The sequence below is a fragment of the Protopterus annectens genome, chromosome 2.part2 (genome assembly GCF_019279795.1).
Source record: "Protopterus annectens isolate FY-2018-M chromosome 2.part2, PAN1.0, whole genome shotgun sequence".
In the NCBI taxonomy this organism is placed as follows: Eukaryota; Metazoa; Chordata; order Ceratodontiformes; family Protopteridae; genus Protopterus; species Protopterus annectens.
The window spans coordinates 443,714,393-443,728,230 of record NC_056730.1 but is presented as its reverse complement, the minus strand read 5'-3'; positions in this window follow the sequence as shown (position 1 = coordinate 443,728,230).

Sequence of the window (13,838 nt, the reverse complement as noted above, 5' to 3'; positions counted from 1 at the left end):
CCCTTAACCCCAGTCTTTGCTTATATAGTGCTTATTAACCCCTCCAGACATGGTGAATATGTAAATCAGGTGTCAACTCATTATCATTCATGAATCTCCCAATCTGTTCAAAGTGCAAGCCAGGTAAACATGCCGTGAGGACCTACATAATGTTGTGTACGTGCCCTAGTAGTACAAGAGTGATCATCAAGGAGTAAAGTTTGCTAAGGGCTTGCAGGTATGACTCATTAGCAGTAGTGCACAAATAGTGAAGTGTTTGACCCTACTGTCACTGTGGTGTATACTTGCAGAGCATGTGTTAGGAGAATACATTTACAAAAGAAGTTTGAGATTATATTTTCTTACTTAGGAGATAAAACATTATAACAAATTTTAGAATATATGTTTAACACATAAATGTTCCTGTGAGTAAGATGTGTGTGTAAGGTATGTGAAATACAGGTCTATATCATACGTTCAAAGTTTTTTGACTTCGAACATTAAAATATCGAATTTAAATGTTCAAAGTTATAAAACTTCAAACATATGTAAAAAAAAACCCCAACCCAAAACTAATGGCTGTAGGCAGGGGGGCAATCCCCCCTTCAGCCCCCGCACCCCCTGCTCTTTAAATATACCAACTCTGAGACTGCACTATAGTGCAGTAAGGGAAATCTTCCCTTTACCACACTATAATGCAGTCTCGGAGTTGGTATATTTAAGGAATGGGGGGTGCAGGGGGGCTTGTCCCCCTACCTACACTAGTCAGGTAAGTTCCATTTGTTTTTTTTTTGTTTTTTTTATTATATGTTTGATGTTTGAAACTTTGAACATTTACATTCGATTTAACGTTCGAAGTTTTCAAACTTCGAACATATAATATACACCCATGAAATACAATAAAATGGAGCATACATACAAGGAATATTTAAATACATGCAAATCATAATGCCATCTCTTTACATTTATTTACTTATTTATTTATTTATTCATTCATTCATTCATTCATTTATTTATTGGCATTTGTTTACCAGGATAGTTCTGTCATTTTCAGTGAGAGCCCGGGTAGAAAAGCTCCACTGAAAACATATACAATGCAAATAGATGAGAGTTATTACAAGGTTAAACATTCAGCACACAGCATAATCAATACAAGGTAAATTTAGCAGTATGGGTTAAATTATATCAAGAACATAGCTAGCATGTATATGCAGAAAGACAGGTTATATGAAAAAGAGTAGTGGAAAAAAATAGGAAGCGAGAAATAGAAGTACTAATATTAGAAAGAACAGGCGTTTGATGATGAGGTATAGAATAAGGAGTATAAAAACTTATAGAGGAAAGGGCAGGGGAGATGTGGAATGATGAGAGTGTATTTGAAAGGTAGGTTATGGAAGTTGGAGTTTTAATGAAGGTACAGAGCCAGTTGGATTGAAGGTAGTTTCTGAGAGTGGTTTTGACAGAACCAGTGCTATGAATGGTGCAAATAGCTAGAGGAAGGCTGTTCCAAGTTTCTACTATTGCCCAACAGTAAAGTAGTTAGCCTGCAAATAGTTTTGGTTTGTGGATTTAAAGGAAGATCTAGTTCTCAGATTGTAGGGACCTGCTAGGAGTGTAGTGTGAAAATAAGAAAGTAAAGGGTAGGGCTATCCTGAGGTTTTGTGAGAAGTCTGTGTGTGGTGGAAAGTTGTAGATATGTAAGATAGTGGGGGGATTCCAGCCAGTTTAACATTTTTAAGGATGTGCAGTGATGGGTGGAGTGGCAAGGGCCTGTTACACATTTAGCTATTATGTTTTATCACATTTCTAGTTTAGTTTTAAGTGAGGATTGGAGGTTGGTAAGCAATTGGGCACCATATACCAGAAAAGGAAGTAGATAGGTGGACGCAAGTACTTGTTTTGATGGGAAGGAAAGGAATTGTTTATGTCTGTAAAGAAGTCTTAGTTTTTTTGTGGGTTATACTGCTGTTATTTTGGATGTGTAGATCAAATTTTAGGTTTGCATCAATTATGACACCTAGCAGTTTTGTATTGGTAACTATTTCAATTTATGTTTTGTTCAGAGAGTATGTTAAATTGGGTTTTGTTGAGGGGAGCATTTCTCTTTGGAGTGAAAATGATGAGCTTATTTTACTGGCATTTAGAGATAGATGGTTGCTGTGGAGCCATGATTCTATGGCAGAGAATGCAATTTGAGTGGTATGTTGCAGCTTTGTTACGTCTGTTGCAAAGCAGATAATGTAGAATCATCTGCATATTGCACAAGAGAACCCTGATAATATGCTAAATTGAGGTTATTGATAAAAATGTTGAAAAGAAGAGGTCCTACAATACAGCCCTGGGGGACCACAATGGGCTTGGGTACATAATGGGAAATAGATTGCTGCCATTTTACAGCATGTTGTCTGTTTGTAAGGTAACTATTGAACCATTTGAGTGATGGAGTACAGAAGCCAATGTTAGAAACCTGAGAGAGGACTAGAGTTTGAGATATGGTATCAAAGGCTTTGGGTGCATCCAGAAATAGAGTGAAGACAAGCTTCCCAAAGTCATCGGCTGTAGAAACTTGGTCCATAAAGGATAATAGGGCAGAGGAAGTCCTATGACCTCATCTGAAACCATGTTGTGTTTGTGAAATTATTTGATTGTTGAGAATGAAATGTTGAAGTTGATAGTGTATACATTTTTCCAACAGTTTAGATAAGGGGGATAGACTAGCTATGGGGCAAAAATTAGAAATATCGGTTGTGGAACCTCCTTTGTGGATTGGTACAATGTATGCTTTTTTCCAGAGGTTGAGAACATAGGATTCTTGTATGGATTGATTTACAAGTATATTAATGGGATAAGCAATTGTGTCTGTGGCGATTTTTAGATACTTGGTGGGCAGCCTGTCTGCTGCATTGGAACTAGGTTTTAGTTTTAGAAGTATTTTTTTTTTATTAGAGAGGTTGGGATAGTCGAGAGTGTAAATATGGGCTTGAGATTGTTTGTAGCAGAGTTTAAGTGGGAGGATGAAGGGGACTGGGACTGTGTGTGAGTGGGAAGGGTTGATTGATCTAGAATGTTTGTGGTAGGGAGTGTATTGTGCATGTTGAAATACAGTAGTTTGACCTAGGTTGTTAGATGCAGGGAGAGGTCTTGAGAAATTGGATGTAATATCAGCTATAGTGTCAATGAAGTAGGAGTTAAATAAATTTGAGAGCAGATCTGGAGATTTATCATGGTAGCAGCAAGGATTATTGTACCTGGGTTAAGGAGAGTACTAATGGAAGACCAGAATTGTTTGGAGTTGTGTTTGTGATTGTTTTGGAGCTCAGTGTAGTATGCTTTCTCATCTTTGATAAACAAATAAACAAAATGCACTGCAATGCCACAAAGGAAAGAGCCAGACTCAAAATATTTTTAAGTGCTTTCTTTCAATTTAATCTCTAAATGAACTTCATCAGAAAACAAATACCTTTTGCAAAACCATCACTTTTATAACAAAAAATCACGTCACATGACAATATCAACTAATAAGATACATCACAAAATAAATAATTTCAAATATGCCAAATTAAAGAAACATGCTAGGATTAAATAAAATAAATGAATATGTATGTAAAAATGTATGTTAAAATACATCTATAAACACACTTTTATACTTATAGAATGGTTCCCTATTATATGATCGAATCAAATGCTTCTTGATCGAACTTGAAAGCACAAAACTGCAAAATACTGAAATGGCGTATAAGTGAATTCTTTCCCTGGGAAAGAAATCGCTTGGCTGCCTTTGTTATTTTGCCATTTTTGTCACTGTAGTGCGATCTCAGAGTTGGTATATTTAAGTAGAGGGTGTGTGGGGGGCACAACCCCCACATTGGAGGGTACGGGGGAGAAGCCCCCCACTTTATATGATGTTTTAAAGTTTTTGTTTTCCTTTTTTGGAACAGCGATTTTTTTTTTCCCTGGGGAAAAAAATTTGCGGTACTAAGTGTTCGTGATTGTAAGCTTTCGCTTACATGGGGTCGATAAATCAGTGTTCACTTTTTTAAGCTTTTGCTGATTTAATATAGACCCTTATAAAACACCATCTACATTTGTATGTCTTTATAAAACATTATGTACATATTGTTTCCTGATTAATGGAGGTGGACTTTCTAAAAATCTTACTAGAAAAACTGATTTATCAGAATCAAATTCCAGATCGATATTCAAGAAATCAATAGCTTTCTAAAAGCCACCTAAAGTAAACTTGAGAAAATTAGTGGTCATTTCAAGTCAGTGACAAAAGATGAAAAAGTCTCAAAGTCTCCTTTCCATAGAAAAAAACAAATATCTATATAACATTTGTACATCAGAATGCTATCTGCAAGGGGATGCTGAACCAAATATTTTATCTCCCACATAGCCATAACCAAATTAGTGAAAGATGGTGCAATACTAGAACCCATCACAATGCCTGAAATCTTTTGAAACAAAAAATTATCAAACTTGAAAAATTTCTTGTTTGACACAATTTCATCAAAACACTAATTGTGTTAATTTTTTCATTACTGAAAGTAGTATTGTGGGTTAAATACTCCCTTAGAAAATCCAACCCAATTTCCTGGTCAATACTTGCGTATAAAGATGTAACATCTAAACAAGCAAAAACAAATGGAGAGTCAATGTAGTTAAGACTACCTAATGATTCAAGCAAGTGCCAAGAGTCATGTAGAAAAAATCTAGAATTTTGGACAACAGGATTTAAAATGTTGTCCAGCTAAATAGAAATGGGTTTAGTCTTAAGAGTAAGCTGCAGACACAATTGGCCTAAAAGGAGACTTTATCCTGTTCTTATGTACTTTAGGTATACCAAACACTACAGCCAATCTTGGATGTTCAACCTGTAGATTTCTATAAGTCAAATGACTGATATTTCCTTGACAAAATAAATCAAACAAAAGAACATCCACTGTTTTGAAACAACTTTGAATGTACTCTATTGTGACCTGCTTATAACTACTCACATCACTCAAAAGCTGTAGAATTGCACCCTTATAATCAACAGACTTCATAATGGCTATGGACCCACCCTTGCCAGGCCTTCATAACACATAATTCATCATTGGTAGCTAAATTTTACAAAGCTTTCTTTTTTCTAATTGAAAGATTTGAGAGACCAGTGTTACACTGACCCAAATTCCTGAACTGCTTTTCACATAAACTACCAAACACCTGTAAGTAGGACGTAAGTAAGGGTTATAAGTATGCCTCCATTTAAACTCTTCAACAGATGCATTGTTAACTGATAAACTATCAAAAATATACTTCAAATTCAACTTCCTCAAATATAACTTGAAATCTACAATCAAATTTGTAATGTTAACATTATTTGATGGAGTAATAGAAAACCACATTGAAGAACAGACTTGACATTATCATGCATAAATTCCCTACTTAAATTTAAAATGTCAATATTAAAGTCTAGTTTGTCTTCTTGTTCTTCCATGACCTTTGTTGCTGGTCCGAACATTGTTTAACCACTTGGGAGTCTTTTGGTTCCCCAACTTGTCTACTAAAAAAGGTCCAGTGTTATTAGATGCAAGGAGGACTGTGGTTTGAGGAATCAACTGACTGTTACATGCAGCTGTTGTGTTACAAAATTGAACAGACTCACAGTTAGTCGAACTAGTGGAAGCAGCAACCACAATTGAATCTCTTTCTTATCTTTGGTTACTAGTTTTTTTACATGGTTACGAAGTTGCTTGAATTTTACTAGATTGGAGTTGCTCTTATATTTATTCCAAAGTTTCCATTTTTTATCTCTTAGCAACATTTGTTCCTTTGTATGTTAAGTTAACCATGGGGTCTTATTAATTTTTAATCTTTTGATACGAGATGGTGCGTGGCTGTCAAGTATTTTTAGGAATGTAGTTTTGAAATAGAGCAGGAGATCATCAAGTAGGGGAGTTTTTAGGATATTCCAATTAATGTTATTTAGAATGTTGTTAAAAGTAGATAGATTGAAGTTGGATAGGTTCTTTACAAGTTTAATGTAATAATTTTTGTGATAGGGGAGTAATTTGCGTAACAAAGTCAGGAAGATGGCCACTTAAAGAATTAGAAAGGGTACTGAATGTTGATAGCTTAGAGGGGTTAAATGTTAAAATCCAGTTTAAGATGGCTCCTTTATTGTTTTTTTTATTATATCTGGTGGAGGTAGAGATAAGTTGAGTGTAATGAAGTAGGTTAATAGTATTGAGACGAGTTTTTGAGCTAATATGTCACCAGTTTATATTGACATCGTAGAGTATTATGCTTTAATTTTTTATATTGTGGGAGGTCCAAGACAGTATATCTTCCAAAATTGGTATGTTATTATCAGGTGGAATATATACAACTATATACAGAGATTTTTAGAATTATTTATATTTAAGAAGGTAACTAAGATCTCTGTAATAGAGAATTATGGTATTTGACCAGTAAATGGGTGTATATGAAATGTACTGGGAATAGGATAGCAGCTCCACCACTATTTTTGTTAGTTCTATCTGCCCGTATTACACTGTAGTTGGGAGGGAGGAATTCTGTGTCCTTTATGTTAGGATTTATCTAGGTTTCTGTTATGGCAAGGATATCAATTTTACTATGGGCTTGCCAGGCATGCAGGTCTGAAGTTTTGTTCCACATACTTTAAAGATTTATGGTTATGTGTAATGCTTTACTGAGATTACAGGGTTGCTTGTGGTGGGTGGAGTGGTGGCAATGGGACTTGGATTGGGATAGATGCCGCTACATTGAATTAGTGATGAGGAAATTGATAAGAAGGTTTGTGTCACAGACAGTTGTTTGGAGTGAATAGGGTGCGGTAGAAGGGGTAGTGTGGTTTGGGCAGGAAGTTGAATAGCAGAGGAGTTATAGAATAGAGCTGTGGTGTATAACTGAGTAGTTTACCAATGGGGGGTTTATGCAGATGGTTTTGGATGAGTATGTAGTGAGTATTAAATTTGAATTGAATGAGGGGAGTTCTACTAAATCTGCAACTATCAGTATAGTATGAGATAAGAGGAAGGTGTAGATCAAGTGGCCATATTTCAGGAGGAGTTGATAAGGTAGATAGGACGTAAGACAGAAAGTGGAGTAGTGTGTAGAGATGGGATTGGGTAGGAGGTGTGGTTAGGGGGTATACATTTAAGAATAAATGGGCGGGCTGGGAATGTCTATAGATTAGGGGAGCAGAGTGAGCCTGAGTGTAATGAGGGTGAATGGAGTGACTGATATCTTGTCCTCCAAATGATACAAAAAACTATCAGCAAGTGCTGTTGTGGCAGTACACTCTTTGAGAAATGGCATAGGCAGCTAAACTATATGATGCCACTATAAAAAAAATCCACATTTGAAGTCAGCTGACCAACAGGGGTAAGTATGAAATTCTCAGTGGCTTGGGGAAGTATCTCCTCTGAGCTAAGTGCTGGGACAAGAAACTACTAACTTATGCAGAGCAGACCAAAACAGGAGAAACAAAAACGGGAGGGGAATCCAAGATTAATGTCCTGGGAGTCAGAAACAAAAGGGGGGGATCCAAGCTTAACATCCTGGCAGATGAGCACACCAATACAAGTGAGATTACAGGCTGAATAAATTGCTGCTCAACAGTATTGGTAGAGGTAATGTACTTAGGAGTAAATCATTTATTTTGGTGTTTTAATTTGAATTCCTTTCTTCACCATAGGGCTGGGGTATTTTTCCAAGGGCTTGGGAGGGCTACAATGTTTACATATGTATAAAAAGACAGTTACTGCTTACAAATGATATTGCATACATTTATTCTTACTGAGACAGGATGTCTTAGGTTTACTGTTCCAGATATCACAATCAACCAAATATCAACTGTGAAATAACAAAAGACAACTTTGAGAAAATGGGTATATTGCTCCAAAAATGTAATGTGTTGGAATGTCTGAGCATATGTATGCTCCACTTTCTTGGCCTCATAAATACCTTTCTGTATGTGACACATACTGTTAATTTTCCCATTGTTCTGTGTTAATGCCATGGCTTCAAGCTTGAGAGTGATGTCTGTGTTAAACTAGGGTTTGTTAATGTCCACAGTCTCATGGTATAAAACCACAGAGTTGAGAATTCATCACACAGTAACATCTTTCCTTTTTTTGCATCGTCCTTAGAGCAAAGTTTGGCATTGTACGTCTGTACCTCCAGTGGTCACTAGCAATGAATGATAAATAATAAATAAAAAAATAATGCTCACTTTCCAAAGCAATAACTTAAACATTTAATTTGGAATGCCATCTGTCAGGCAAATGAGACTGTTGGCAGTGTGCCTCTGTCAGCACTCGGGACAGCACTGAGTGCAGAAAATACACATGTAAATAACATTTATCTGTGGCTCAAGGTGTTAATGCTCTCAGTTCAGAGCAGATTCTGAATCCAGATTATTTTAATGAGGGATTAAAATAAGAATTTTCACAGAATTTATATTATAAGTTGAACATAAATTACAAATTAAAATTATTACGTTGAAACATGAAATATGCAAACCAGTTATGTGTAATAAATGCTAATCTGTCTGAATTATGTTAAGCACAACAATGATCATATGCATATGTATAATTTTAACAATACTTGGTAGTGACTGGGAAAAAAGACGCTGGTTATGCCACTTTCTCTCTGGCTCAATGTGTTAATGCACCAACATATGTGTAATAGCAACAATGATGCCAGGTTTGACTCCAGCTTTTGACATTTTGAATGTGCTACTTCCTTTGACACAAATGTTTTATTATTGGAATCTAAACTGCTGTTAATAGTAATAATTAAGGGCAAATTTTCCTGCTAAATCCAGTAGACTTCTTTGAGAATGTCACCAAGACCCTGAATGAAGGCAAAAACAGTTCACACTGCCTATCATGACCTAGCCAAGGCTTTTGACACAATCCCTCACTCAGGGATCTTAGATTCATGCCAGAAATAGACTACATATCTTGGTCCATAAGGGAACAAGGGTATAATATGGCTAGGCTTGTAGAGGCCTTACAGCCAATACCCTTTTAACCTCATATGATCCTAGGATCCTATGATAATACACTTTTATATGCACAATGTAAAAATATAACAATTGCTAAAGTGTTAATAAATCAAACCAGTAACATGATAAATGTGAAAATATTTATAATATTCTAGATTAACAATTTATAACTCCAAAGCAGTAATCATGACAGTAATACATTTCCTTTAAAATATGCAATTCTTACTTGCATATGCTGTGTGGAAAATGAGTTTATATAATCTCCAGTATAGCCCTTCCCTCAAGAAGCATTATTACATGAAGGTATGATGATGTGCAATAGAAATGCAAGTTTATCATGTGGCAGACACTATTAAAAGACTGAATGTGTCAGGTTAATGCCATAGGTGTTGGGTTTATTGCGAGGCATATGCTTTTTTTTCTGGATTCTGCAGTTGCACAACTCTTGACAGTTCATAACATTAAGTGTCAGCAGTCACTATCATTCAGCAACAATTCACGTCTGAAGGCAGAAACTGGTACTTTTAATTTGGGCTGCTGTCAGTAGCTCAAATGAGACTGGTATTGTTGGTTGTCCATCATCAGTCTGGATAATATGAACATGCACATAAATTACCTTTCTCTGTGCCTCAAGGTATTAATGCAGTATGTCTGAAGAAACAGTAGATGTAATGTAGGGTTTAAATCCCATTTGCAGATAATTTTACTTAAGGGGTCAGAATAAGTACAGTCACAGATTTATTATTAGGAATTTAACATGGAGTACTAATGAGAATTACAATTGTATAAATTAAGTGTGTAATGATAGCTAAATAAGACAAAGTCTGTTTAAAGTATGTTAAGCATAATAATCTTAGTTAATTTAAACTACACTTGTATATGTACAATATGCACAATAGGTTTGACAAAATATGACTCAACACATATAATTTATAGGTATGTCATATAAAGTATGTATGGCAACTACCCCAACATTTTTTACTCAAGTTATGCAACTCAGTGAATATTAAATTGATTTACAGAAATAATTATTGAACTCTAGTAACATAACAAGTGAATGTTTCACACATAGAGGCATGCCCTAATTAAATTTCCCCTTATGTTGAAATTGTTACACCTCAACCTACAGGTTCAAAATTTTAGTTCTCTTGTGGCAGTAACAGTTAATAATCAACAATTATAGTTTAGCTTTCCTTATATTCATGGGCTTACTTCCACATATTTCTCAGTTTGTATTTTCTATGTCCCATCAACACATTACATCATGCTTCATACTGTTTTACCTCTTATTAACACTAATTATTGCCATCTTCATAGAGTATTAGTCATGTCATATCAGTCAGATGACTCCATAAATATTTAATATCCACCATAACAGAGACCATGTTTAGCGCTAACAAATATCCTTTGATATGTAACTCAGTTATTATCATCCAAAAGCATATCAGGATTTCACTGAGGAACTTGTGTGCATACACTGAGCATCACACATGGCCAAGACTCCTTGCCGTATTTCGCACTTCTAATATATTTTGAAGGAATCATACACAATTTCTCTGTCAGGCCATTGTGCACTTTCAATTGAGTAAATGGAGCTTCAAGGTTATCCATCATCGTGCACAAGCTGTTACACACAAGATCTTTACTAGATAGTAATATGCCACTATATTTCTAGGTGTCCTTCAGAAGACTTGGCAGGTGAAGGTGAGAGTGGGGATCAATTTAGAGCCCAAATGAGGTATAAAGTAGATTCCAGGATCTATATTGCACTCTTTGTAAAGCACTACAGATGTAGGCTTCTGCTGAAGAATTATGTCAGGTCTCAGAACAAGGATGAGGCTTGGAATGGCTTAACCAAGATGGTCACCAGTGCAACCGACATTCCACACACTGGTGAACAATATTTTAACTATTATAGTGACATGAATAGGTAAAAGCAGAATCCCCTGAGCTGATGGAAAGCAGAATTTAGAACTGCAAATACCCTTGTGTTATATAAGTACAGTACCCATTACTGGCCAATACAATACCATATTTTGGTCAGCCAATACACTTATTCATTATGCTTCTTATTTTTCTGTTTTCTTTTCTGTACAGCTGTTGAGGACATTGCTATTAACATGGAGGCACATAAGGAATTACTGGCATTCCTCAGAGACATGAGGAAAATATGACTCAGGTATGAATGCAAGCAAGATCATAATATTTCTGAAACTTCACATTTTTCACAGTTTCAAAGCATCAGTCCATATCCGCTTCAGACACAGACGTAAGCATACCTAACCTAAATGTTATGCATTCACGAGTGCCCGGTCCAATAGCTAATAATCATTGCATTAAGCAATATAAATTCATTTAGCTGTGTGGTACTTCAATTCCCAACAGCAGTAATTATCTTTTGTCACAGAATAACATATAAAACATAATTTCTGCAATATTAAATAACATCAATCATTCCATTTTTGTAATTGGATATATTTATTTGGCATGCATGTATCAGATATACCATAAATTACCTAACTGTTTCCATACATTTTATAATAACAGTGAAATTGATGCATTTTATGACACATTAATGCCTTCACATCATATTTGGATGTGGCAATGTTTACCATAATTATGTGTTGTTGTTGTTGTTGTGTCTTTTGGCTTTTTCCGGTTAGGGGTCGCCACAGCGGAACTCTGGTCCGTTAATGATTGGCAGTAGATTTTTACATGCCGAGTTGCCAGCCCTGACCCACAACCTTCAATGAAGGTACGCCCATTCATGCATGTCTCCACACAGAAGATGCTTTAGCTGAGAATCGAACAGGACAACCTCTTACTGTGAGGCGACAACGCTACCGCAGCAGCACCACTGCAGTTTTACCATAATTATGTGCATATTTGCTTATAATTTGAAATATTAATCTGATATGGCATTAAATGAATTGTATTGTTTTCTTTCATGCCAATCCCATTCATCTCTGTCTCTCTCTTTTTATTTATTTGCTGTGTGGAAACATTGCTGTTGAAAATCAAATTACATCAGCATGGGGAGCTATAATGAGCACCGAGCATCAAATCACCAGGCCTTCACAAGTGGCTGTGACAGCACGATCATAGGCAGTACAGACAACCAAAACATCTGAGTCCCAGCCACAACTCCTGTACTACCTGAGCCAATTGTGGTAACATAGCTCTGCCTGTGTGCTGGTGCGGTGGTAACCTCCAGGAGTAGTACTAGTGGAAATAGTGATTTTGTCACGCATCAGATGCTGACAGGGCTGGTGGAAGGCTTCATTGAGAGGGGCTCAGGTGCATTAATCAGTAGAGTAGAAAAAGCCCTGCATTAAATTGCAAAATCAACTGATCTTTGATAGGACACAGTGATGACAGCTCTAAGGGTGAGGACTAGATTCTCATTGATTTCACGCTGGATGCAGATGTGTTTTTGATGTCCCCGACCTAACTCCAATCATGGTGCTCCCCAACCTTCTGTGTCCATCATCATCCCTGGCTGTTTTCAGTGTCCTGTATGTCTGCACCTGCTAACCAACCAACCTAATTTAACCTATAGTCCCTAACAACCTTCCCCAACAGTCCTCTTTTTAGACGCACAAAAAAAGGTCACTTGTCTCATGTAAAAATTCTGCCCCATACATAGATCTCCATTTCTCCTAAGCAACTGCTTGACATGCTTGACTTGGTCCAAATGGCCATACAAGACTATTCAGCTGTTGTCACCCAGTCCTGATGTGGTGACTGACTATCCAAGTTCTGGAAATCCATACTACAAGTCTACATTTACTTTGTAAAGTGGATGGCTGTGGTGCCCTCCCACCACCATCCTGCGCAATCCTTTATTCTTCCTATTGTGTCCTTCCCTTTCCTGTCCTCCATTTTCACCACTGTCCTATCAACCCCTTTTTCATGTTTAATCTGGCTGTAAAATAGAATCACACACAATACACATGGCTAGATATGGCATATCAAAAATCTCTTCAAGTTTGGTACTGTGCATCAATGCTGAATGACAGTTAATTGCATTTCATGTCCTATGGTGAAAACTGAAGATTTTACCTTTGTCTGCACAAGTATGGTTATCTTTGCACAGATATGTGACCCATCTACAAAACTATTAGGTGTCATCATAGACAATAATCTAAAATTTGACCTACATGTTAACCAAACTATCAAAACCATCAATAAAAACTAGGGTCACTTTGCAGAATAAAAGCCTTCCTAACCCCTCCAGCTAAAATTGCCATAGCTCGCTCTCACCTTCTTTCAACCCTTCTGTATGCATCCCCTCTACTCTCAAATTTAAACAAGACTGTCATTAACAAACTCTCAATTTGCTACAACCACATTGCCAGGTTTGCCACTGGGCTGCCTTTTAGGACACATCATTGCATCAATCTAAATCATCTTGGGTGGCTTAAACTACCCAGCCTAATCCAGTATAACCAACTGATTATGGCCTATAAAATCCTCTATAATCTGGACAATACTCCTGCACTTAAAAATATTATCACCCCCTATAACAATCCTAGACCTCTTCGATCCTCTAACAAACTACTAATTCAGACTAGCAAAATTAATAACACAGCCGGTGATTCTCTCTTTGCAAACTCTGTAAGTAGATCCTGGAACTCTCTTCCAGCTGATATTACCTGACTTTCTACCTTAGGTCAATTTAAAACTAGACTCAAACAACATTTGTCACTTAACTGGCTATGTCAATGTATCAAGCCTGGCTGACTCTCTCTAGAATGTGTAAAAATCTGTTAACCAGTTTACTGTGTAATTTAATTTAATCCTGACTTGGGCTCAGGATTAACTGTAACCTGTGGAACTTGTT